This window comes from Canis lupus, chromosome 10 (assembly GCF_048164855.1).
Source record: "Canis lupus baileyi chromosome 10, mCanLup2.hap1, whole genome shotgun sequence".
Taxonomy (NCBI): Eukaryota; Metazoa; Chordata; class Mammalia; order Carnivora; family Canidae; genus Canis; species Canis lupus.
Genome location: NC_132847.1, coordinates 61,117,204 through 61,143,393, shown reverse-complemented (window position 1 = coordinate 61,143,393; position 26,190 = coordinate 61,117,204). Strand labels below are relative to the sequence as shown.

Here is a 26,190-nt window from a genome sequence, read left to right as displayed (position 1 = left end):
GTTACATCATATCCTTTTTTTTCCTGACAGTGTAGATGATCAGAAGAGGATGATAACCTAAGATTTGGAGTCTCAGCAGAGTTGTAGGTTCTACCTAAACCTTGAGGATTAAGCTGCTTTTTCTAAATCAAGCAGTCTTTCCTAGAAAACATAACTTGCAGGTTCAGACTCTCTTGCAGCTCTAAATAATACTCTGCAAATATCATCATGTTCATTATTCCTTGTATATATAGCTTTCCTGGGAATCTCTCAGGAGAAGTGATGATTGACAAAATAGTAATATGACATTCTCGAGTCCGTATCTATCAAAATTCTACCAATTTAATTTACGGAAATATTCAGTTAAAGAATTATAGGATGATGCAGGTTTATAAATACCCCTTGTCTTAATTCAGACAGGATAATCAATAAGGCAAGTTGAGACTTCTGGAGAAATATAAAAGTATCTGTCAGAATCAGACCTATAGATTTTGGCAATTACAACAATCGATCCTCAAATTTTGGACCCATGAAAGGAGGAAATTTTGGAGGCAGAAGCTCTGGCCCCTATGGTGGTGGAGGCCAATACTTTGCCAAACCACGAAACCAAGGTGGCTATGGCGGTTCCAGCAGCAGCAGCAGCTATGGCAGTGACAGAAGGTTTTAATTACTGCCAGGAAACAAAGCTTAGCAGGAGAGGAGAGCCAGAGAAGGGACAGGGAAGCTACAGGTTACAACAGATCTGTGAACTCAGCCACGCACAGTGGTGGCAGGGCCTAGCTGCTACATAGACGACATGTTTTAGACAATACTCATGGGTACGGGCAAAAAACTCGAGGACTGTATTTGTGACTAATTGTATAACAGGTTATTTTAGTTTCTGTTCTGTGGAAAGTGGAAAGCATTCCAACAAAGGGTTTTAATGTAGATTTTTTTTTTTTTTGCACCCATGCTGTTGATTGCTAAATGTAATAGTCTGATCATGACGCTGAATAAATGTGTCTTTAAAAAAAAAAAAAAAGAATCAGACCTATAGAACAATTTCTGATGTTAGACTGGGCCATGAAAGAAGTGTACAAATAACAGTGTACCTTGTTGCATCCAAATATCTTTGTATAACCCAAACTGTTTGATTTGACATCCATCTTCAGTGGTTAAAGAAGTTGTTGAAGACCTAGAATAGAAGAAGAAATCAGATACGCCAAGAGAGTCAGGACCTTCTTAACCTATTTTGTAACTATGTAAAGATTGAACATCAAGATTAATTTCTGTTAGTTCTTTCTGCTTCAGTAATTGAAGATCTCAGGTAGCTTATCTTGGAAATTTCTTTCGTGTTAGTATTTTTAAGTTAGATTTGTGCCAGTCCTTCACAGTTGTCTAATATTTGAGTCAGCCTTACTGCACTTCTAATTCCGGCTTACATTTGCCAACATGGTCCTTGCTTCTTGTGCCCTGAATGCCTGATTACAAATTCTAACTGTAGAGTTACCTCCTATAATGCTATACCCAGGGATTCCTGTATTTGGGAGACATTAATGGAGTGAGCTATGGCCACAGAACAGAATCCGTTGATGCTATGTTAGCCTATTTAGAACACCATTCTGTTGGTCACAGCATTCACCCAGCATTAAATATGGAGATCTGTTCAATATTGTTTTATCACATCTGCTTTCCAACATGCACTTGGAGAATTGGTTGCATTTATTATATTGTTAAGCTTACATATAAACTTTTCTCTGAGTCCTAGTCACAAAATTGAATACATAGCCAACATTCTTAGGAATTGAAGGCTAAATTGAACCTGAATGGTTTCCCCAGAGTATGGTTAGTCACATTGTTTTTCAATATCTTTTTCCTTATTCATCCTATAAACAGAATTATTTTCTTTACTGGACTGTCGTTCAATAGCATTCAATGACATATCTAACATACTTTTAGCTGTTATGCTTGTGAAGTAGTGTGTTACAGTATCTGAAACTCGATATATTTCATAAAATCAAGCCAGCCATACTTTTTTGTAATAATCTACTTTTACTTACAATGTACCTATTTTGTTATATTCTGGTTTGAAAGTCTGTGGAGCTTACTATTCGTAAGACATTCTCATACTCGATACAAAACTTTTATGTCTGCCTTTTTTCTTAGAAGACTGTACTTACTACCCCATGCACACATCCTTTACAAAAGTAATTCTGACATATTTCTTTAAGAAACAAGAAAAAATAAGGTATTGTACCTTGGCAATATTTTAGTGCCTATCTGTTCAAGTTTGTAAAATAAAAAAATACTGAATACATTACTGAGGATCAGCTTTTAAATAGTTACAAGTGGCCATAAAATAATTTATTGAAAGATTTTTAAGAATATAACAAAAATCCTCCAAAAGGCAGAAGTTTTCAAGGTCTTTTATAAAAAGCCACGGCCCAGAACTAACATCAGATAATTTTGACCTAGAGTTAGGGAGACCAACCATTTCAATCTGCCTAGGCCTTAGTTCCTAAGATGTGTACTTCCGGTTTTAAAGCCGGAGGATCCTGGGAAACCTAGGATGAATTGGTTATCCTACCCAAATGCTAAGAATAAATTTAGTGAACAGCATGGATTGTAGGTAAGCCAACACTACGTGAACAAGATAAAACAAGCTAAACCAATTGTAGATGTGTAAAGCAATCAGAAGGGGGTATCAGAGTAACCCTATGTAAAGCATAAGGAATTCAGTACAAGATCATCTTCATTAAATAAAATAAGAGACTATAGGAAAGAGGGATACAATTGTTGATTTTTTTAAAACTAAAAGATGGGCTGAATAGCAGAAAGGACAAAGCTGAAAGGTTAAGTAGCATTGTTAAAGACTAACATAAAGGATTGGACTAGAATACAGCACATAAATATAGAAGGTTGGAAGGTATACGGGGAAAAAGCCATTACAGAATTATCTGGATTTTCAAAAAAAGAGTAGAGAGAATAAAGAAGACAAACTAAACAAAATGTATCCCCTCTTCTATAGCAAAGACTGCACTTAAAATCCATATAGACATATATTCTGCGTGAAAAGTGTACCTCTAATACTTTTTAAAAGAAAATAAAATGTACTACATGGGATATATTAGAGATGATAGATGGATAGAAATAGATGATAGATAGATAGATAGATAAAGATATGAATATAGATATGCAAAAAGCAAATATAAAAAAGATATGTAAATATTTTAAGATTTTGCATGAAAAAAGGAAAAAAATTGTTAGCCAGAGAAACTCTGTCCACTTAGCACCTAGTGAAAATATTACTAATTCAGGAGAAGGGCCATTTATAAAATCAGTTAAGCAATTGCCAGAAATCTTGTTTCAGAGGAAATGATCGAAATCAGTCCCAAAGAATTTCAGAAACTCAAAGGCACTATGGAATCTACACTTGGCAGGCAATGAGAACTTTTTTTTAAATTAATTAATTTATTAATTCAGAGAGAGCAAGAGAGAGGCAGAGACACAGGCAGAGAGAGAAGCAGGCTCCATGCAGGATGCCCGACATGGGACTCGATCTCGGGTCTCCAGGATCACACCCGGGGCTGCAGGCGGAGCTAAGCCACTGAGCCATTGCCTGGGCTGCCCAGGCAATGAGAACTTAAACAGTCTAGGGTTCTTGTTAAATGACAGCTGCCTTGCAAAATATACCCACACTCATAATCAAATATCAGAGCTTTCTTATTGCTATTGATAGAGGCCAAAATTAAATTGTGTATAATATGTGTTTGGGTTATTGTATGGTTGATGAGAAAAAAATATTTGTAGTTGGTTTTTGTTATATGAAGTTCAAAAGTATGCACTTTAAAATACAAATAAGCAAACACTCATCTGAGAGATTCTGAAATGAAGAAACAGTTGTTTCATGACTCCTCATCTCCTGCAAAAGAAAAAAGCTTTTGCCCTCACTCTGGTGAAGAGGGCTGGGATAGTCACTGATCAAGAATGAATCATCATTGCTAAGGAATTTTATTTTGGTCTTTAATTGTGTGTGTAATAATATGTAACAAATAAAACAAAAGTTGGTAATAGTTCTATAAACAACAGAGAAGAGAAGATTGTATTTCAAAAAATAGGCTCAAATGTTAAAAATAGACCTGTCCTACGACCCAGCAATTGCACTGCTGGGGATTTACCCCAAAGATATAGATGCAGTGAAACTCCGGGACACCTGCACCCCGATGTTTCTAGCAGCAATGTCCACAATAGCCAAACTGTGGAAGGAGCCTAGGTGTCCATCGAAAGATGAATGGATAAAGAAGATGTGGTCTATGTATACGATGGAATATTCCTCAGCCATTAGAAACGACAAATACCCACCATTTGCTTCGACATGGATGGAACTGGAGGGTATTATGCTGAGTGAAATAGGTCAATCGGAGAAGGACAGACATAATATGGTCTCATTCATTTGGGGAATATAAAAAATAGTGAAAGGGAATAAAGGGGAAAGGAAAAAAAATCAGTGGGAAACCAGAGAGGGAGACAGAACATGAGAGACTCCTAACTCTGGGAAACGAAAAAGGGGTGGTGGAAAAGGAGGTGAGCAGGGGTGGGCGTGACTGGGTGACAGGCACTGAGGGGGGCACTTGATGGGATGAGCACTGGGTATTATGCTGTATGTTGGCAAATTGAACTCCAATAAAAAAAAATGTTGGTCAGAATGTAAAATTGTGCAGTCCCTATGAAAAACAACATGGAGGTTCCTCAAAAAATACAACTGGAATTGCCATTTGATCCAAAAGTACCACTTTTGGGTATATGGCCAAAAGAACTGAAAGCAGCATCTCAAAGAAATATCTGTACACCCATATTTATAGCATCATCTTTCACAATATCCAAGAGGTGAAAGCAAACCAAGTATCACTTCACAGATGAATGGATAACAAAATATGGCATATACATACATGCAGTCCTATTCAGACTTGAAGGATAGGAAACTGTCACATGGCACAACAAAGATAAACCCTGAAGACATTATACTAAATGAAATAATCTCATCACCAAAAGACAAATACCGTATGATTACATGTATATGAGGTCTCTATAGTAGTCAGATTCATAGAAAATAAAGTTGCCATGACTGGGGGAGGAGAGAAAATGGGGAGTTGTTTAATGTGCATACAATTTCAGTTTTGCAAGATGAAAAAAATTGTGACAATTGGTTGCACCACATGGAATATATTTAACATAATTGAACTGAAAGCTTAAAATTGGCCAAAATAATAAATATTATATGTATTTTACCACAACTAAAAAAAAAACATAGGCTCATTTCTACTAATCACATTTTTGGCAGTAATAAAGGATATCCTTGAATTAAAAACATGTGCTACATTTTTTGAAACAGTATTTGAGAGGTAGTTTCAAATAAGTGTAGAAATATGAATTCTCAGTATGTAAGTAGAACTGTAGATTATAAAGTCTGCAATTGTAAGAAAAATAGAAAGCCATACCTCTGAAATATGGTAACAATCTTCTGAGCCAATTGGCTCTTGCTCTTGCTAGTTTCTTTCTCTCTATTCTGCGATTGCAAACACCCAGTATGTAGCATATTAGGTAGCATTTACGGGGAAAAATATCAAGTAGACCTCCATAGCACACACTAACACAAATTACAATTGGACTGAATATTTTAGTATCAAGTCTGGAATAAACATTTCTGGATGTTTTTTAATATTTAGAACATTTCTGATAAAAATAAGGGAAATGAAAAATCAAAAGTTTAATAGATTAGAACACCGGGAAAATAGGTCCTTCTCTAAGTTAAGGGGGGAAAAAGGTAAGTAAAAGACAAAGAATTAGGAAAAATACCAATTAAATGAACAAAACTTTCATATTCTTTTTTTTTTAAACTTTCATATTCTTAACACACGTAGGACAATAAAAAATTAATGAGATAATACTCTTCAATGAGAAAAATAAATAATATAGATTATTCACAGAAGAAATAGAAATTTTCAGTAACAAATTATGAAGAGTTCAACTGCAATTCAAAAAAGAAAAGTAAATAAATAAAAATAGAAAATAGAAGTGCCTTTTTTTTGACTTACCAAATGTGCAGATATTTAGGAAGAAAGTAATATTAAGTGCTAATACTATTTGTTGAAATTGATATTCTTCTACATTGTTGAAAGCTCTTAAGTTGTATCAAAAGCCTCAAAATTACTGCATTATTTGATAGTACTTTATACTATGCAGAACCTGTACAAGGAAAAAATCATAATGGAGTGTATTATTTATATATACTGAAATGTAATATATCATAATTTATAATTGCAAAAATTACCAAAATACTTAAAAAGTGGAATGGCTAATTTCTATGCCAGTGAAATAAAATTTTATGTAGGCTTAATGAATGCCTTCGAATAGCATTTTGCTTAAGAAAAAAATGTTATGAGGATCCCTGAGTGGCTCAGCGGTTTGGTGCCTGCCTTTGGCCCAGGGCGCGATCCTGGAGTCTGGGACCAGGTTCCGCGTCAGGCTCCCGGCATGGAGCCTGCTTCTGTCTGTGTCTCTCTCTCTCTCTCTCTCTGTGTCTATCATGAATAAATAAATAAAATCTTTAAAAAAGAAAAAGAAAAAATGCTATGGTCAGAAGAGTGCATATGTCAAAACATATATAATATGTTAATACAATATATAAATATAAAAATTTAGAAAAAATTTAAATCATTGGAAAATATTTTAATGGTGCTTTTAATGGATGGTCATATTAGGTTTAAGTTTTTTCTCTTTTTGATATTTTTTATTTTCCAAAAATATTATATACACAAATATTTTATCATAAAATAAGTATTTTGAAATTATTAAGTAACTGTAGAATTCAGAATTAGAAAATGCTTGATATACAAAAGGTCTAAGTTGAATTTTGTATTCTCATTAAAAATAAAATGTGAATTCCAACAATATGTTCTACTTTCTATTTTGCCTTTTTATTTTTAAAGATTTATTTATTTATTCATGAGAGACACAGAGAGAGACACAGAGAGAGAGAGAGAGAGAGAGAGAGAGAGAGAGAGGCAGAGACAGGCAGAGACAGGCAGAGGAAGAAACAAGCTCCTGGCAGGGAGCCCAATGTGGGTCTTGATCCTGAATCCCAGGATCATGCCCTGGGCGGAAGGCAGACACTCAACCGCTGAGCCACCAGGCATCCCAACTTTCTATTTTATCTTATGTTGATTGCTATTTCTGAGGTACCTAAAAGCCTTTGGTATTACATTTGATTATCATGAAACATTCTATTTTCTCATCTTTCAAGATGAGGAATTGAAAACTTAAAATTTGATTTGAGAAGAGTAGAATGGAATTAAAAGGATACTGTGCTTAGAATTCTAAGCAGTGTGATAAGTATTTATGGGGCAGGGCCCCATGTAAACTGTGAATCAAGGAGATCAGAGAGGCCTAGAAGGAGAAAGAGATACAAATAATTGTTTGGTTGAAAATAGGGTATTAAGGTAGATTCTACAATTCCTGTCTCTAATGGAGATTGATCTAAAAATTGAGGCAAGACTAAATCTTTAACTTGATATCAATAGAAATTAATAAAGCATTGAAATTCTTTAATTTATCTCCTTTGAATTCCCATGCAGGGACTTGTTCCTTCCCTCTACAGTACTTTAGGGTCTATTATGTCTTCTTGTCATTATCGGCTTGCATTTCTTTCTTTTCCACTGGACTACAGCCTTCGGTAAAAATAGAATCTACAGCTTACTTGTCTTCTGGTTCTATCACTTACGACAGTGCTTAGGTCAAAATAGATGCCCAGTCAAATGTGTGTTCCTTTATTTTCCTGTTGTTCTTCTTCCTTCTCCTAACTAATATTATTGAGGAATTCTACATGCGATCCCTTGTAGTAATTATTTAACCTAAAACATCTCAGTTCATCATCATATTGAACCTGTTAAATTATTATTGACCCTTCTCTTACCAGATTTGTAGAGAAGAAAACAAAAATCTGCCTGGCAAGAAAGTTGCACAAGCATAAACTTATAAGCAGACAAATGAATAAAGATTTAAGTTTATCTAATGTGAATAATGAAGAAATGTAGTAGATAAAATTTGGGGGCAAATGATACATTGTTTGTATTGAAGAGTATTTGGACATATTTTCTAAATTAGTGGTTATTATCTAAAATTTACTTTGCAAGATTTTGACACCTTATGTAAACTAGGAGTCATTATTTAAATTTTGGCAAAATTTGTGATAAAAGCAGGTAAACTCAAAATATTTGTACCCTACCAATATGGTTGACAATTTAAACTTTAAAAATGGTCAGACTCCCTTCCCTGAATATGTCCAGCTTTTCTTGATAATTTAGATTATTTTATGATTTACATGAAAACATTTAATAAAAATAACATACAAATGATATTACTGCATTTGATTTTTAATAATTCAAACAAAATTAACTCAGTCTCAGTTAAAGTTTCAAAACATTTTGTGACGTCCAATAAATAAAATAACATCAAATCTTTTTCCCCTAATAGTAAAATTGACTTCATTGATCTTAAGCTCTAGAAACTAAAGTTCACATGACAATGTTAAAATGCCACAGCTTGCATTTGATTCCATCAAAAAAAATGCTTTCAAAACACTTTTTTTCTTTCATAAATCAAAAACTGTGCTCTGAGGCACAGTTGTAACTTTGGATCAACCTGTACAGCTGAGTAAACATTTTCTAATGAATTTCATTAAGAGTTCAAATCTGCATTAGAGATGAACTAAATGGAAAATGTAGCCCTTGAAGAAATAGGATTATAGTGCTTCTTCTCTCTCCATATCTTCTTCACGAAACTTGCTCCACAGAGAGTTTCCTGGGCAAAATGCCTCTGGCTTATGGGTCAATCCAGCTGTGCCCTACATTTATCCTCCAGCTCAAACTCTTAGAATAATGAGAGGTCTCTAAAAAGGAATGCTAATTCAGAATTCAGAGAGTTACGCATGGCCTCTTGCTTATGGGACAAATGAGAGATAAAAGGTCTAAAGTTATACCTGCCTTGATTCTAATTTTACTGAGAAAATAGCCTTCAAAACGTATTGCATTTATTCATCTAATAAAGCAAACCACACTCTTAGAATATTTTTCTTTTGCCTTCTGTTTTTTATGTGATTTTATATAGTTAGTAAATATTTTGTTATAGAATAATTTTAGATTTACAGAATTGTTATAAAAATAGCAAAGTTCCAATATGCCCCACATCTGGTTTCTCCCATGATTAATACGTTACCTCAATATTTGTCACAATTAATTAACTGATAATGATACATTATTATTAAAATTCATACTCTTTCAGACCTTTATATCTTTTTTTAGCTTGAGGATTCTGCCCAGATTATCACACTACATTTAGTAGTCATGTCTTGGGATCCTTATAGATATGACGGTTTCTTAGACTACCCTTGTTTTTGATGACCTTGATGGTTTTTTAGGAGGTCTGGTCAGATAGTTTGTAAACAAAGCATTGTACTGATATTTTCTTGATGTTTTCTCTCATGATTAGACTGGGATATGTTTTTGGAGGAAGAGCACAAAGTAAATTGACACTCACATCCTATCAAGGGTGATAGTATTAATATTTTATCACTAGTGATGTAAATATTGATCACTGAATTTGAGATAGTACTTTTTAGGTCTCCACCATGAAATTACTATTTTTAGTTCTTTTTCCCCATAATGTATCCTTTGGAAGAAATTCACCATATGCAGTTGGCCCACACTGAAAGATTGGAAAATTATGCCTTACTTCCTTGAGGGCAAAATATCTACATAAACAATTTGGAATTCTTCTGTGGGAGATTTATCTATTTCTCCCATTTATTTGTTTACTCAAGTAGTTATGTTAGCATGAACTCATTTATTTAGATTTTGGATTATTGTCCAATATTACTTTATGTATTTTGTTTTTTAAATTATTACAGTTTTGGCTATTGGAACTCTCATTTGGCTCCTACAACCTTTTACATACTCTGTTGGGTTTTTTGTTTTGTTTTGTTTTGAGTATTTTCTTAATTTCTGACATAACAAAATATGCCACATAGCTTCATCTTGTATATTTTCTCCCCCATCCTAGAGTCAACCCTTTCTCTAAGGAATTCTATTTCTTTTACTGGAAAAAAATACATAGAAAGCAAGATCTGTGTGTGCTATGTGTATGCATTACTACTATAGTGTTACTTCTAGACAAAGGAGTTTGTATATGTGTATCTGTGTGTGTATACATGTATACATACAAACATACATATATACATTTCTATATGTAACCATCTATATTATTATTTTAAAAATATTTTACTTACTTATTTTTAGAGAGAGAGCAAGTATGAGTGGTTGAGGAAGGGCAGAGGGAGAGGGGGAGAGAGAATCCCAAGCAGGCTCCATGCCCAGAGCAGAGTGAAATACAGGGCTTGATCCCATGACCCCAAGACCACCACCCAAGCCAAAACCAAGAGTCGAACACCCGGCTGGCTGAACCACCTAGGTGCCCCTATATATATTGTTAAGCATGAGTCTATAGTAACATTCCAACTCTAATTCATTACTACATGATTCCTTTTACCAGTTTGTAACCCCTCTCTTGAATAATGAGATCATTAAGCCAGCCATTTAGTTAATTATTCAAGTGTATATGAATAGTAGTATCAGAATTGTTAACCTATTCCCATGCTGGAAACAACTTTATTATTAGTGCTTCTGAAAAGTAACTTTTGTCTTTAATATCATTGATATTACTCATTTCCAATATTTCTTAGGTCAACATCTTGTCCTCGCATTTCCTTCAGGGAGTCTCTTTCATACACTTGTAATAAACTAAAATTCTTTTGCCACATTCTGAATTTCATACTATTATCCTATAATCTCCTAAATAGTGTTTCAATTGTTTTACTATATGTGCAGTAAATTCTGTGGATTTTGACAAAAGCTTAATACTGTTTTCTACTTATAGTACCCTACAAAATAGTTTCAGAGTCTTGAAAAATCCTACGTCTCATGTATTCAAACTTCTCACAAGTTCCTGAACCTTTGGCAGCCACTGATGTTGTTACTAGTTTAAGCTTTTTCAGATGTCATATATTTGCAATAACAGAGTATGCAGCTTTTTAGGACTTCGCAGTATGTATTAGGTAGAAGCTAGACATGAGCAGTAGAAGGAATGGCCTGAGGCAGAGTCCCAAGACCTTGAAGGGGAATGATAGAAACATGAGCTGGAAGCATGGACCATGACAGATAAACTACACATTATAAGCCCTGTAGTACAGCATCCTGACCTTGTGGCTTCCAAGACCTTTGGGGCTGACAGATCAATAGCCACAGGTAAGGAGCATACACTCTCTTCTTCTACCTCTGCCCCAGGGTAATCCCTAGACTCATTATAATGCATTTGCATTGTGGGACAGCCCAACCCTCCACTCCCCACAATGGAGAAAGGCTGCTATTATGGTTCTGGTAGGGTCAAAAACTCCCTTGCTCAACCTGTGGGAAGAATTGCCCAATTGATTGGAAGCAGCCTCCATTAGAGACCACCCCACTATGCATCACAGTTCCTCCCAGCCCAGAGAGACCCGATTTCAAAGCAACCCAAAAAGCAGCCATTCCACCTCATGGAACCTGACCACTCTCCCACCTTGAAAGTATATCTCATTTTAATAAACTGCTTTGTGGTTGCAACTTTCCCAACCTTAACATATGCATTTAAGATTCATATTTTTTTATGGTTTGATATTTTGCTTTGTTTTGTTTCGTTTTGAATCACTGAACAGTACTCCATAGATGGTTAAGGCTTGTGTATCCATTCAGACATTGCAAGACATTGTGATAATTTCCAGTTTTTGACATTATAAATAAGGCTTCTATAAACATTTACAAGTCTTTGTATAGGTATAACTTTTGAAATCATTTCACTATGTGATTGTCGGATGGCAACATAAGACTATTTGGAATTTGGCAAGAAACTACCAAACTGCCTTCCAAATTGGCTATCACTTTGCATTCCCATATTAATGAATGAGAATTCCTGTTGCCCATTATCCTTGTAGTAGCTGAGGGTTGACATTGTTCCCTTCTTTCTTTTCCTCCTTCTCCCCCTCCTCATCTTCCCTCTTCTCCCCCTCCTCTTCCTTTTTCTTTGCATGGTAGACATCCCTAATGGTTATGCAGTGATATGTAATTGCTGTTTTAATTATAAATTCCCTAAAGACAAATAGCTATTCCTATGATGTTTTCCATTTTTATGACTTTATTTTTATTTATTTATTTTTAAAGATTTTATTTATTTATTCTTGAGAAACACACAGAGAGAGGTAGAGGCACAAGCAGAGAGAAGCAGGCTTCATGCAGGGAGCCCAATGCAGGACTCAATTCTGGGACCCCAGGATCACACCCTGGGTCAAAAGCAGACACTCAACCGCTGAGCCACCCAGGCGTCCCCATTTTTATAACTTTATTTTTAAGATGTTGTTTAGGTCTTTTAAATCTTAAGAGTTCTTTGAATATTTTAGATACTAGCCTTTTGGTAGGTAAGTGATATAAAATATTTTATACCATTCTATAATTTGCTTTCCTTCTCTTAATAGTAGCTTTCACAAAGCAGAAAATTTTAATTTTAGTGAAGTCCAGTTAGCTTTTTTCTTTAATGAATGGTGCTATTGTTGTATTTTAAAATTCATCAAATCTAAGGTTATATAGGCTTTATTCTGTGATTTATTTGATAATCATTTTAGCGTTGAGTTTGAGATTTAGGTCTATGAACCAGAATTAATTATTGTATATAGTGTAAGGTTAGTTTGTATGATTTTATTTATTTGCATGTGAACACTTTCCATTTTTTGAAAAGACTGCATTTTATGCATCTTATCTTTTACCAGTGTTACACTGCCTTGAATAACATTTTTATAATAAGTGTATCGTGGGATCCCTGGGTAGCGCAGCGGTTTGGCGCCTGCCTTTGGCCCAGGGCGCGATCCTAGAGACCCGGGATCGAATCCCACATCAGGGTCCCGGTGCATGGAGCCTGCTTCTCCCTCTGCCTGTGTCTCTGCCCCTCTCTCTCTCTCTCTCTCTCTCTCTGTGACTATCATAAATAAATAAAAATTTTTAAAAAAATAATAAGTGTATCGTTATAGAAAGGTAGTTTGAGCTCTTCAACTTTGTTCCTCTTCCATGATTTTTTGGCTGTTCTGGGTCCTTTGCATTTTCATAAAATAGTTTGTTGATATCTAAAAAATAATTCCTGGGATGTTGATTAAAATGTTAAATCCGTATATCAAAACTGACATTTTAAAAGTATTGGATCTTCTAGTCCCTGGATGTGATATATATCCCTCCATGTATTTAAATATTATTTGATAATCAGTTTGGGTTTTATTTTGAGATTTCCACGTAGAGGTCCTTTTTTTTTTTTTTTTTAGATTTTCATTTATTTATTCGAGAAACAGAGAGAGAGGCAGAGGCACAGGCAGAGGGAGAAGCAGGCTCCATGCAGGAAGCCCGACACAGACCCGATCCCGGGTCCCCAGGATCATACCCTGGGCGGAAGGCAGCGCTAAACTGCCGAGCCACCCAGGCTACCCCCACGTAGAGGTTCTATACAGTTTCTTATATTTATACCTGAGTATAAATATGTGAAATATGTGCTTTTGGAGGATATATTACTGTAAATCTTATTTTAAGAAGTTTCAAACTCCTGCCTCATTACTGTTACATGGAAAGAAATTGAATTGCATATCAACCTATATCCTATGACCTTGGTATATTCACTTAGTCCCAGAAAGTTACTATTTTATAAATATTTAGGATTTTCTGTATATAGAATCATTTGAAAACAGAAACAGTTTTATTTATCTTTTTCCAATCTGTGCACTTCATACTTCCTTTTCTTGTCTTATTGCACAAGCTGGAACATACAGGGAAATGTTTAATAGGAGTAATGAGATATTACATCCTTGCCTCTATTGTTTCTGATCTTAGGGAATGGGTATCCAATTTTCACAATAAAGTGTGATTTTAGTGGTAGATATTTTGTTAATGTTCTTTATCAAATTGACAAAGTTCATCTCTCTTGCTAATTTGTTGAGTTTTTTACATGAATGGATATTGGATTTGTCAAGCATTTTTCCTATGTCAATTGATATGTTCATGAAATGTGATAATTTGTACTGACTGATTTTCAGATATCCAATTAACTTTGTATACCTTTTGTGAGATTAAAAGTTGTGGTTGTGTTGTATCATCATATATTATGTTTGCTAATATTTTGGAGGATGTTCTATGTTTATGTTCATGAGGTATATTGGTTTGCAATTTTCCTTCGTTGTAATGTCTTTACATGGATTTAATATGTGGGTAATACTAACTTTACAGAATGAACTATAAGTTTCTCCTTTTGCTTCTATTTTCTAGAAAAGATCCTTAAATGTTTGGTGACTTTATCAATGAAACTATTGGGGCCTGATTATATCTCTTTTGGAAAAATGTTAATGATTGATTTAATGTCTCTTTTTAATACACAGCTATTCATATTATTTGTTTTTCTTTTTGTAAAAATGATTAGTTTGTCTCTGTCAGGTAATTGGTATATTTCACCAAAATTAATACATTTTGAGAATAGAGTTGTCTGTAATGTTCTTTGAATGTCTATGGGATGAGTAATGATGATCCCCTTTTTATTTCTTTTTTTAAACCATTTTTCATTATTATTTTTTTAAAGTGAAGGAGAGAGAGAGATAAGGAAGGGCAGAGAGAGAGGGAGACAAAGAGAAAGAAAAAGACCTACAGACTCAATGTAGGGCTCGATCTCACAACCGTGAGGTCATTGCCTTAGTCAAAATCAAGAGTTGGACACCTAACAGACTGAGCCACCCACTCTTTTTTATTGCTAATTTGCAAATTTGTGGCATCATTTTTATCTTTTCACAGAAGCCTCTTTTGTTTTTAATTTTCTTTTTTTCCCATTATCCATTTTACTGATTTCTGCTTTATTTATTATTATTATTATTATTATTATTATTATTATTATTATTTCTTTTCTTCTGCTGTAGGCTTAATTGCTCTTCTCTCTGTAATTGCCTAACATGGAAGCTTGGATTATTGATTTTAGATCTTCCTTTTTTTCTAATATATACCTTTAATTCTAAAATATTTCTTTACAAACTGCATCACTCCAAAAGTTGATAAGTTGATTTTTTATTTTCACTCCTTTTAAAATATTTTAAATTTTATTTTGAAACTTGTTTTTTAAAAGTTTTTTTGTTTTAAACTTTAAATTTTATTATTTTTTTATTTTTTTAAGTAGGCTCCATGCCCAGCATGAGGCCAATACTGGACTTAAACACATTACACTGAGATCAAGACTTGAGCTGAGATAAAGAGCCAGGCACGTAACTGACTGAGCCACACAAGTGCCCCTGAAACTTGTTTTTTGTTTGATATACTCATTATATGCATGTTGTTAATTTCTCAATGTTGGATTTTTTTCCCTGTCTTTCAACTATTTATTTCTAGTTTAATTCCTTTATGATTAGAGAACATAGTTTGTATGATTTCTTTTTAAAATTGTCTTCCCAAGGCATGTTTGTGGACTTGAATGTGGTTTATCTTGGTGAATATTCTATGCGATCTTGGAAAGATTAATTCTAATATTGTTAGATGGATTATCTTGTGTGTGTCAGAGCAGGTTGATTGCTAGTGCTATTCAGGTCAACTACACCTCATTGATTTTTTTTCCTGTTTGATTATCAATTACTGTTAGAGGGGTTTCAAAATTTTCAAATCTGTGTAGATTTGTCTCTCTCTGTGCAGTTCTGTTAGTTTTGTCTCATGTATTCTGATGTTCTCTTGGGTGTATACAAAAATTAACAATTATTATGTCTTCTTAGAAAACTGGCCATTGATCATTATGTAATGTCTGTCTTTATACTTGATAAGTTTCTTTTTTATAAAGACCGTTTTGTCTGAAATTAATATAACTACTTATTTTTTTCTTCAAAATTAGTGTATCATGATATATCTCTACCCCTTTACTAGAGTTTTACATGTCTTTAATATTTAAAGTGAGTTTCTTACAGACAATGTATAGTCAGATCTTGGTTTCTTTTTTTGTTTTTTTCTAGTTTGACAATTTCTGGCTTTTTTTGGTATAGTCAATTAGCAAATAAAATGATCATTTTTACATTTAGGTTAATGCCAGCTATGATTGCAGTTGCTTTTCCAGAGATACTTCTTTCTAGTTTTGATTATACATTTTATATGATTCCATATTATCTCTCTTCTTGCATACCAGCTATGCTTCCTTAAACAAAATAGTGTTTTCCTTAGGGTTTAGAATAAACATTTGAACTAGGTAAATTCCACTTTTAAATACGTTTATATGCTTCCTATGTGGCAGAGATGTTTTACAATAGAACATTCCCAGTTCCTTCCTCCTATACCTTATGACATAGCCATCATTTATTTCACTCTTTACATGTTGTTATCACCCAATAATTATTACTATTATTATTTTAAAGTGATATTTTAGTTTACAAATAAGAACAATTGATATTTTACCTTATTGTATTTCTTCTCTGACAGACTTCCTTTCTTAATGTAAAACCAGTTTTCTGGCCTATATAATTTTCATTCTGCCTAAAAAAATTGTTTAACCCATTATGCAAGGCAAATCTCCTGTCAAAATGCTGTTAGTTTTGGTTTGTCTAAGAAAGTTATCATTTCCCCCTCACTTTGGAGGATAATTTCTTTGGCTCTAAAATTCTGGGTTGGGCATGCCTGGGTGGCTCAGTTGGTTAAGCATCTGCCTTCAGCTCAAATCATGATCCTGGGGTCTAGGGTCAAGCCCCACATTGGGTCTTTTTGATCAGTGGGGAGCCTGCCTCTCCCTCTCCCTCTACCTCTCTCCAAAGTCCACTGGTGGACTTTCTCTCTTTCTCTTTCTTCTCTCTCTCTCTTTCTCATGTTCACTCTTCCCTTTCTCTCAAATAAATAGATAAAATTAAAAAGAAAAACAACTCTGGGTTGGTGGCATTTTTCTTATAATACTTCACATGTTTTTCCTATTCTCTTATTACATGCTTAGTTTCTGACGAAAAGTCCATTGCAGTTATTCTCCTTGTTTCTAAAGAGATAAGATGCCCTCACCTTCTATGTACACACACTGGCTTTTTCCAGAATTTTCTCTTTGTCTTTGGTATTCTGCATTATAAGATGATGATATGACTAACTAGGGTGTGGTGGTGGTGATTGGTGTTCTCTGATTTTTCTGGATCTATGGTTTGGGTACATAATTAAATGTGGAAAGCCTTTGGATATCATTATGTCAAACTACCTCATATATTTCTTCTTCACTGTTCTTCACTGTTCTTTTTCTTTCCCCTAGTACTCTTGGGATGCATATGTCACACCTTGTAATTGTTTCACAGTTCTTAAGTGTTTTGTTTTGCTGATTATTTTTCCTCTTTAAATTTCATGTTGGAAAGTTTCTGTTAACATAATTTTAAGCTCACTTATTCTTTTTTGGGGGCCATTTTAAGTTGAATAATGAGCACATCAAAGATATTTCTTTTTTTAATATTTCTTTGATAGCGTTTTTTAATTTCTAATATCCCCTTTTGATTTTTATTTAAAAATTCCATCTTTCTGATTACTGACCAATTTTTGTAGGTTGCATTATTTTTCTATTAGAGCTATTAACATACCAGTCAAAGTTATTTTAAATTCCTGATCTAATAAGTTTAACATCTGTGTTTTATCTGTGTCTGTTCGTGATACTTGCTTTGTCTCTTCAGAGTGTCTTTTTTTTTTTTTTTTTTTTTTTTCCTTGCCTCTCTTGCCTTTTAGTATGCCTTGTAAATTTTGGTTGAAATTCAGGCATGCCATTTTGGTAATTGTAACTGAGGTAAATATGAGTATTTGTGCTGATGTGGCTAGGAGTTAGGCGATGCTAAATGTTTGCTGTAGTAGAGTTGTCAGAGGCTTCATATTCTTCTAGTGTCCTGTTTTTGTCTTCCATCTTGCTAGGCTTCCCTGAGTACTCCCCCATACACAAAGAGTCTATGTCTTTCCACTCTTGGAAGTAAAAATCCATTATTATTATACAGTAGCTCTGTTGGTGTAAGTAGCATGGTGTAGGGCAGATGGAGGATTCCACAATTTTCCAATTAAATTTTAGCATTTTAGTGGACCTGTATTTCTTGCATGTGAACTTAAAAAGGGTTTCATCTTGCATACTACCTTGCTCCCCGCCCCACCCCTCATTTGAAATAAGAAAGCTAGAGAGTTCTGGAGTGGAAAGGATGCCCTTTCTTCACAATTCTTGATAAGACTTTACAAAAGACTCTTCCCTGGAGAGTCAGCCTTTCTTACAGAAAACACTCTGGGCAAATTTCACAATGAAATAATCTCTTCTTGTACCTGCCAGCAACTGGAAGACATTGATCTCAGCAAACTTCTTATCATGAGTACTCAGTGAAGTTTCTGGAGATAAAGTCCATGAAAGTTTAGGGACCAACAGAAAATTGTAGTTTTCAAGAAATTCTAGAAGTTTCTCAGTCTCATACTAATCAACACTCAGTAATTCATCAAAGTCACTTTTTAATTGTTCCTGTCATTTTATGGTTTCATAGGCTTTTGCTCCAGCTAAGTAGATCTCAGCTAAGTAGATCTCAGTTAAGCCTCTCAAGATTCATCTTTTTCACCTGATTTCAGGGGATTATGTATCTAGTTAAGTTCAGTATTCTGATGGATCTAAGAAAGTGATTGTGTGTTTGAATATTGAATCATATATTTCCATTTATTTTCTCTGATGGGCAAAACACTAGTAATCCTTTTTTCCCTTTTAGGGGAAAAAATAACAGGCAGGAGTCAGTCTTCTTATATAAATACATTATATTAAAAATAAAGACTGATTCTAAACCAAAATACTGCATTCCATGAAACTCATGATCAGGTGACTAATATTACTTTAATATCTCCCCCATTTAAATGATAGGAAGATGATTAGAGAGTCATTTATTTATCAGACTAAATAAATATATGGGTGTGTAACATGCGCTTCTACTGTAATTAATAAACTAAGTATCAAGAAGACATAGAACAAAGATATTCCTGGCTGGGTTTACTCTAGATTCTTTCTTTCTTTCTTTCTTTCTTTCTTTCTTTCTTTCTTTCTTTCTTTCTTTCTTTCTTTCTTTCTTTCTTTCTTTCTTCTTCTTCTTCTTCTTCTTCTTCTTCTTCTTCTTCTTCTTCTTCTTCTTCTTTTCTTTCTTTCTTTCTTTCTTTCTTTCTTTCTTTCTTTCTTTCTTTCCTTCTTTCTTTTTTCTTTCTTCTTTCTCTCTTTGTTTATCCATGAGAGACACACACAGAAAGAGAGAGAGAGAGGCAGAGACACAGGCAGAGGGAGGAGCAGGCTCCATGCAGGGAGCCCGATGTGGGACTCGATCCCAGGTCTCCAGGATCACACCCCGGGCTGAAGGCGGCGCTAGACCACTGAGCAACCGGGGCTGCCCGTTACTTTAGTTTCTGACCCCTTTTTTTTCTCTTAGTCTTTTGGACCTCTAACTTGTCAATGTTTTTATAACAATCATTCTTCAGTATTGGTATTAGAAATCAATTGTTTTAGTTTAGTTTTTATTTAGCACACTATTATGAGGGTAAAAGTGCAGGAACAGAGGAGAATCTACTTACAAGTACAGCTGTGCCTTTCCCAATTAATATTGACAAATAGAAAGCAATACTAAATGAGAACTGTTGAGATAATTTACTATGTAGAACAGAGAAAGTAACATTTGAGATTGTGCTAAGAAAGAATTTATATTAATATATTAGTATAAAATTAAAGGTTGCATTTAGATTGTATTTTATATTGTTACATGATGAAATCGGTGATTAAAAAATCAGATAGATATTGAAGAGTGGCTTACACAAAAATCTATAAGAATTAAAGTGGATCTGAATGAAATAATATAGGACTCTATGAAACCCATAATACGTTTATATCCTAAGTAATATCAGAAGTATCAGAGCAGAAAAATCAACACTATAAAACATTTTCAGTGATACTTAGTATAAAAAGCCACTCTATCAGATTTCAAAATAATATGGTAAAAATCTAAAATCTTTAGAGAGGAAACAAAATTGTAATAGAAAGTTAAGATCTAAAGTATAGAAATTTAACATCATTAAATTTGATTCAAGAACATTAAAAACAGAAATATAAAGGTAATCATAAGAAACTTTTTTTGGATGAATAAGTGCCTTAATTAAAACAGTCAAACTTTCAGACATATGCCAAGGAAAAGTCTGTTCTGAAGAAATTAGTTTTTGTGTTTTTAAGGTTTGTTTTTTGCTTTTGTTTTTAACTTCATATCTTTAATTCTCTACTCTTAATACTGTCTTCCAGTGGAATATTCTGTACTGTTGCTCCAGTGAACATATTAATATCAGAGCCACAGTTCAATAGAATGTGATCTACCAAGTAATTCACTGGGGGCTGGGTGGGGGGAGGAAGGTGGGGAATGAGGGAGATGAGAAGATAAAGAAACCTGAAATACTGCATTTTATTTATTTGTAAAGGGAACAGCAACATCACTGAACTGAAATCAGTGGGTGCCGTTGGGATCCCTGGGTGGCGCAGCGGTTTGGCGCCTGCCTTTGTCCCAGGGCGCGATCCTGGAGACCCGGGATCGAGTCCCACGTCAGGCTCCCGGTGCATGGAGCCTGCTTCTCCCTCTGCCTGTGTCTCTGCTTCTCTCTCTCTCTCTCTGACTATCATCAATAAATTAAAAAAAAAAAAAAGAAAATGAAGACAAATAAAAAATCAAAATGTGATTAGTTAAAATGACAGATATTGAGAAGCAAAATTATAGAATCTCAGAACTATATGTAAATGAGAATCCTAACAGGATTCAAAATATTTGTGTTAGATAATCTATGTAAACTAATATAATAATTGCCATAAGAAAAATAAATAGAAGAGAATAAATAGGAGAAACTAAGTAGAAATTTAGCCACCACAGCGTTAACCAACCAGAAACTTAATGCAGGAGGGGGCTGGGAGTATACTGTTGTGTCAGTTTCTTTATTTCACCAGAGTAAAAGGCAATAGAAAGAAATTAATATGGTAAGATAGAGAGATGGAGATTTAGGAGTGAATAGATGGCTTCAAGTGTAGTAGACAAAATAATTAATCACTATATGGCTCCCATATTGTTAAAAAAAATTGAACAGAAATAAGGATTTCTGTTGACAAATACCATATTTTTAAAATTTTTTTAAAGATTTTATTTATTTGGCAGAGAAAGAGAGAGAGAATAAGCATAAGCAGGGGGAGCAGCAGAGGGAGATACAGAAGCAGACTCCTCACTACACAAGGACCCTATTTTGGGGCTCAGCCCCAGGACCCTGGGATCATGACCTGAGCCAAAAGCAGACACTTAACTGACTGAGTCACCCAGGCTCCCTGACAAATACCTTATTTCTTAAAAATATAAAAATAAAAAGCAAAAAACAAAACAAAACAAACAAAAAAAACCCTGCAGGAATGGTAGAAGGAGGAGACAAAGATGAAAAAAAGGGAGGGAAGAAGAGCAGGAGTAGTAAAAGTAGAAAATAATGGTAGAAGAAAAAGGAAGATAGGAGAGAAATATAAAAATATAGTAAGAAAGATGTATTAGGACAATAAGTATACATGTATTATTATCTTAAAGTTCATGTTTCAGAAATAAAAATAGCAAATATCAATTACATGTTTTCTGCTATTTCTAAAGACATCAAACAACTAAAACAACTACTTAGCAATATGGTATATATATGTAGCAATATATATATATATATATATATCTTTTTTATATATATATATCGTGTGTGTGTGTGTGTGTGGCTGTATGTTTTCATTTCTCTTAGAGTAGAATTGCTCATTCATATGGTGACTGTTTACCTATTTACAGAACTACCAAGAAGTTTGCGGCTATATCATTCTACATATCTACCCAGCAATGTAGTGCTTCTAATCTCTCCATAGTGTTGGCAGCACATGTTACTATCTTTGTTTTATTTTGGCCATCATAGTGGGCATGAAGTGACATCTCACTGTAGTTTAGAATTGCATTTCCCTATTGACTAATAATGTTGAGCATCTTTTTGTATGTTTATTGGCTGCTTGTCTATCATGCTTGTAGAAATATCTATTCAGATTTTTGTTCATTTTCAATTATTTATTATGTTATTGAGTTGGCAGTCATCTTTATATAGTTTTAAGGCAAATATTTTTCTGCAGGTTTTCTTTTTCATGATGATATTCTTTGAAGTGCAGATGTTGGTTTTTTTTGAAATTTCGATGAGATAATTTATATATTTTTATTATTGTTGTTGTTACTGTTCCTTGTATGATGTCATATCTAAGAAACCATTGCTTAACCCAAGTCACAAAGGCTTACTCTTCAGTGTTTTAGAATTGGAATTAGAATTTATTTATTTATAGGAATAAATTAGAATTCATTGGTGTTTTAAAAAGAATTTTATAGTTTTTAGCCCTTATAATTAGGGCTATGGTCTATTTTGGTTAATTTTTGTATATAAGGTGTGGGTCCAACTTCATTCTTTTGCCTTGGTTATCTTGTTGTTCCAACACAAGTTGTTGAAAACCTATATTTACACATTGAATTATCTTGAAACCTTTGTCAAAAATCATTTTAAGCATAAATTTAATTTTCTTTCTTCAGGATTTTCACTTCTATCTATATATTTAGCATTATGCCTCTAACTCACTATCTTGATTACTACCTTTGTAGTAAGTTTTGAAATTGTGAAGCATGAGCACTCTCATTTTTTCCTTGTTTTTCAATATTATTTTGGCAATTCTGGGTCCTTTGATTTTCTCATAAGTGTAAGGATCATCTTGTCAGTTTCTGCAAAAAAAGCAAGTTGAAAGTAATAGAGTTTGCATTAAATCTGGAGATCAGTTTGAGAAGTATTGGCATTTCAACAATAGTGAGGCTTCTAGTATATGTGTATGAGATAGCATTCCATTTATCTAGATCTTATTTCCTTCAGCAGTGTTAAGTTTAGTGTAGAAGTCTTGTACTTTTTAATACTCAATTTATTCTGTTTTTGAAGGGGAGATTGGGAGGGGCAAATTGGGAATGAGAGAGAGAATCTTAAGCAGAGTCCTTCCCTACTGTGGAGCCCAGTGTAAGACTTAATCTCACAACCCTGAGATCATAACCTAAGCCAAAATCAAGAGACAGATGCTTAACTGACTGAGCCACCGGGGCACCCATGTTCAATTTATTCTTAACATTTAAAATCATTTTTGTATATATGGTTGCTTTCTTAATTTCATTTTGGATTTAGCTGGGCACTCTGACAATCTTTTTTTTCTTATCTCCTGTTCAGCTTCCAGCTAGTCTGCATCTATTGGTATTGGACCCAACTGTTAGCCTCCATTAACTGCTAGCTGATTGCTTTATTGTTGGGGATCACATCTTGAGGCATGATCCATTTTACAACTTGATAAAAATTAAAGTTTAATCACTTGGTAAGATCTGTGGAGTTTCTAGATGTGATGCTTGCTCATACCCCACCTTGAGATGAACTTCTGAATATACAACAGAACTTGCATGTTTGGGGAGTTAGAGGAGGGAACTTGATCTTTCCCAACTGCCTAACAGATATTTTTCCTATGGAGAGGAGCTGCTTGTGGGGGGAGGTGAGAACTGCTTAGTGTGACCTTCTGTAGCACAGAACTGGGAGGATGGGATCTTCCATTTCCAGTGCCTGTAAGGAAACTAGAGGATAATACGGCTGATGCTTGACTGCCAAGACCACAAGAGCAATTGTCCGGCAACACACAACTCTGCAGGAAAGGGGGACTCTATACTTCAACAGCTGCCACACTGGATCCATATTAGAAGTTTAAGACAGGATAGTGGCACCATTGTCCATTGCTACCACCCACTTGATACAGGCCTGCTGCAGTGAGGGAAATGTAAGGAGTAATGGTATCTGCTGGTGTTCACCAGCCTAATTTACCCAGAATAGCTCCTGTACACAGGGAGCCAGAGGACAGTCCACGGGAGCAGAACTGTGAGTGGATGGTTGTCCATTTTAAGCTCCATAGATCTTTTGTTAAATTTTGCCAATTTTGTGAAAATATTGTATGTTCTTTAGTAAATCTCCAAAGACTTTCAATAACTGTCATTACAAATTTTGAATAGCTTAATACATATTTTACCAGTGAGAGAGGTTTCCCCGAGTTCCTCAGACTGTCATTCTGAAAGTCTTACCTCTTCATAGGATTTTCAGTCAAAAAAAAAAAATAAAAAAAAAAAAGGATTTTCAGTCAAGCATTTGAAAAACAGTATTGTAAGTAATAATATTAACGTATGTGCATATGTGTGTGTGCACACCTACACACCCCACATGTAATAGTGACAGGACTGCTTTGGAAAAACATCTCTGAAGTGTTAGGAACCCTACTATTTTTTTTTTTCCGTGACGTTAGTATTCCCTGAAGGAGAGTGGCAAATTTCTGAAACTTTGGAGCAGAATATAGCATAGATTTGAGGCACTGAAATATTCCGAAGATTAGAGCATGCCTTTTGAAATGTGAGATCTTTAGTACATTAATATTTCCCACAGTGATGGATGCATCTAATCCCCAAGGATTTGAAGATGTAAGTGGCAAATAATGCCTAAGGTTCTCGTCCTAGCCCAACTTTAATATATGTAACAAATGCCTACTGCTCCACCGGCAGATAAATTAAATATATCTTAATACAAAAAAAAAAAAAGATTCTAAAGTCAAGAAAATAGGCAAAAATACCTCATAAAATTTAAGAGAGAAGAGACAAAGATGATAATAATGAAAAATAACATCATGATATTTACTGCTTCCCTCAGGCAAAAGAATGAACAGAGGCATTTGTGAGATGATCTCATTAAACATAGAAAGTAGTTTGCATTTTGGCAAGGAATCATTCTATTTATAATGGTTAGAATCCAGCTATTAATTTTGGTCTATATTATTGTAAAAACTGATAACCATAGGAAACAATTGTAATAAAAGCTTAATACGGGAATGTTTCTGAAGCCATATAGAAGTGTCCGTACATGTTTGTGTGTGTGACAATAATAATTACAAAAGTGTTCTTTGAAGATTGAAACAATTTTAACTATAGCAGGAGTGCAATTAACTTGAATGTTTAAAACTGTAGTAGAATGATATCCAGTTAATGACAAGAGATAATTAAAGAGCCAAAAAAAAGTACACCAAATATAAAGGTAAAGTACAGGAAATTATAAATGTGAAATGGAAGGTCACCTTGATAACATATCTTAGTTCTGGGGGAGAATAGCAAACAGGAAACAAAAAGTGTTCCATCATAGCTGAATTGCAGTGAATCAATGAAGAGTTTGTTAAGAGAGATGTAAGGGCAAGAACTTGGGAGGCTTTAAAGGCATAATTTTTCAGCCCATAGAAATTAAGTCATTAAGTACTTTAATCATGAAGACAACAATTAGATTTGTATCAAAAATGCCACATTTCTGCCTGCCACTGGGGAGAATTAGTGTGGAAAGGGATCAGAGCATAAGCAGGAAGATGAAGGCTGTTTTGATAATTCATACATTCTGTGTGGGTGCATATGAACTAGGGTGTTAACAGTAGATATATAAAGAAGTAAATAAATCAGAGATATTTGGGAGCAGATCTGAGAAATGAGCTTAAAAAAAGAAATAGTGGAATTCAGACTGCTGGCTTGAACAATTGAAAAGTAGTTGTAATTTCTGATACAGAATGTTGATAAAAGGGCCAGTTTTGGGAAGGGAACATAAAAGATTTAGCTTGGGGCATTTTTAATTTGAAGTACTTAGAAGGACACAAAATAAGGAAGTTGAAGAATCAGTAGAAAATTCAGATCAGAGTTCAAGAAAGCTCAAAGCCTAAGATGGATATTTAAGAGGTGGTAGTGATAGCAGTTTAAACCAATGGAGTGGATAGGAGGATCTTCTTGTAGGAATATTTATATAGTAGGGTTGAGGGGGGAGAGGAAAGAAAAAGAAGAAAGGGGGGGCACAAAAAAGGACAAGAGATATTTCAACTTCAAAGATCAGCTGACAGAGAGGGAGGTGACAATGGAAATGGAAAGGGAAAACCTGCATAATACAAATATATCACAATACTATTGTTCTACAATATTTA

General features: G+C 34.3%; 1 protein-coding gene across 22 annotated transcripts in view; it reads right to left on the bottom strand.

Moving 5' to 3' along the window:
* Positions 1-1,070: 1,070 nt before the first annotated feature.
* CYLC2 (cylicin 2) overlaps positions 1,071-26,190 on the bottom strand; it is a 74,609-nt gene continuing 49,489 nt past the window's right edge. For 16 of the 22 annotated variants that reach the window (XM_072842197.1, XM_072842195.1, XM_072842196.1 and 13 more), the window contains 2 exons: positions 6,054-6,204; positions 1,071-1,153 (listed from right to left, as the gene is read on the bottom strand). The gene's annotated coding sequence lies outside the window, so the exon portion shown is untranslated. Of the gene's footprint in view, positions 1,154-6,053; positions 6,205-22,772; positions 22,898-26,190 lie in introns of all 22 variants that reach the window. The other 6 variants (XM_072842200.1, XM_072842189.1, XM_072842187.1 and 3 more) reach the window with 2 other exon arrangements.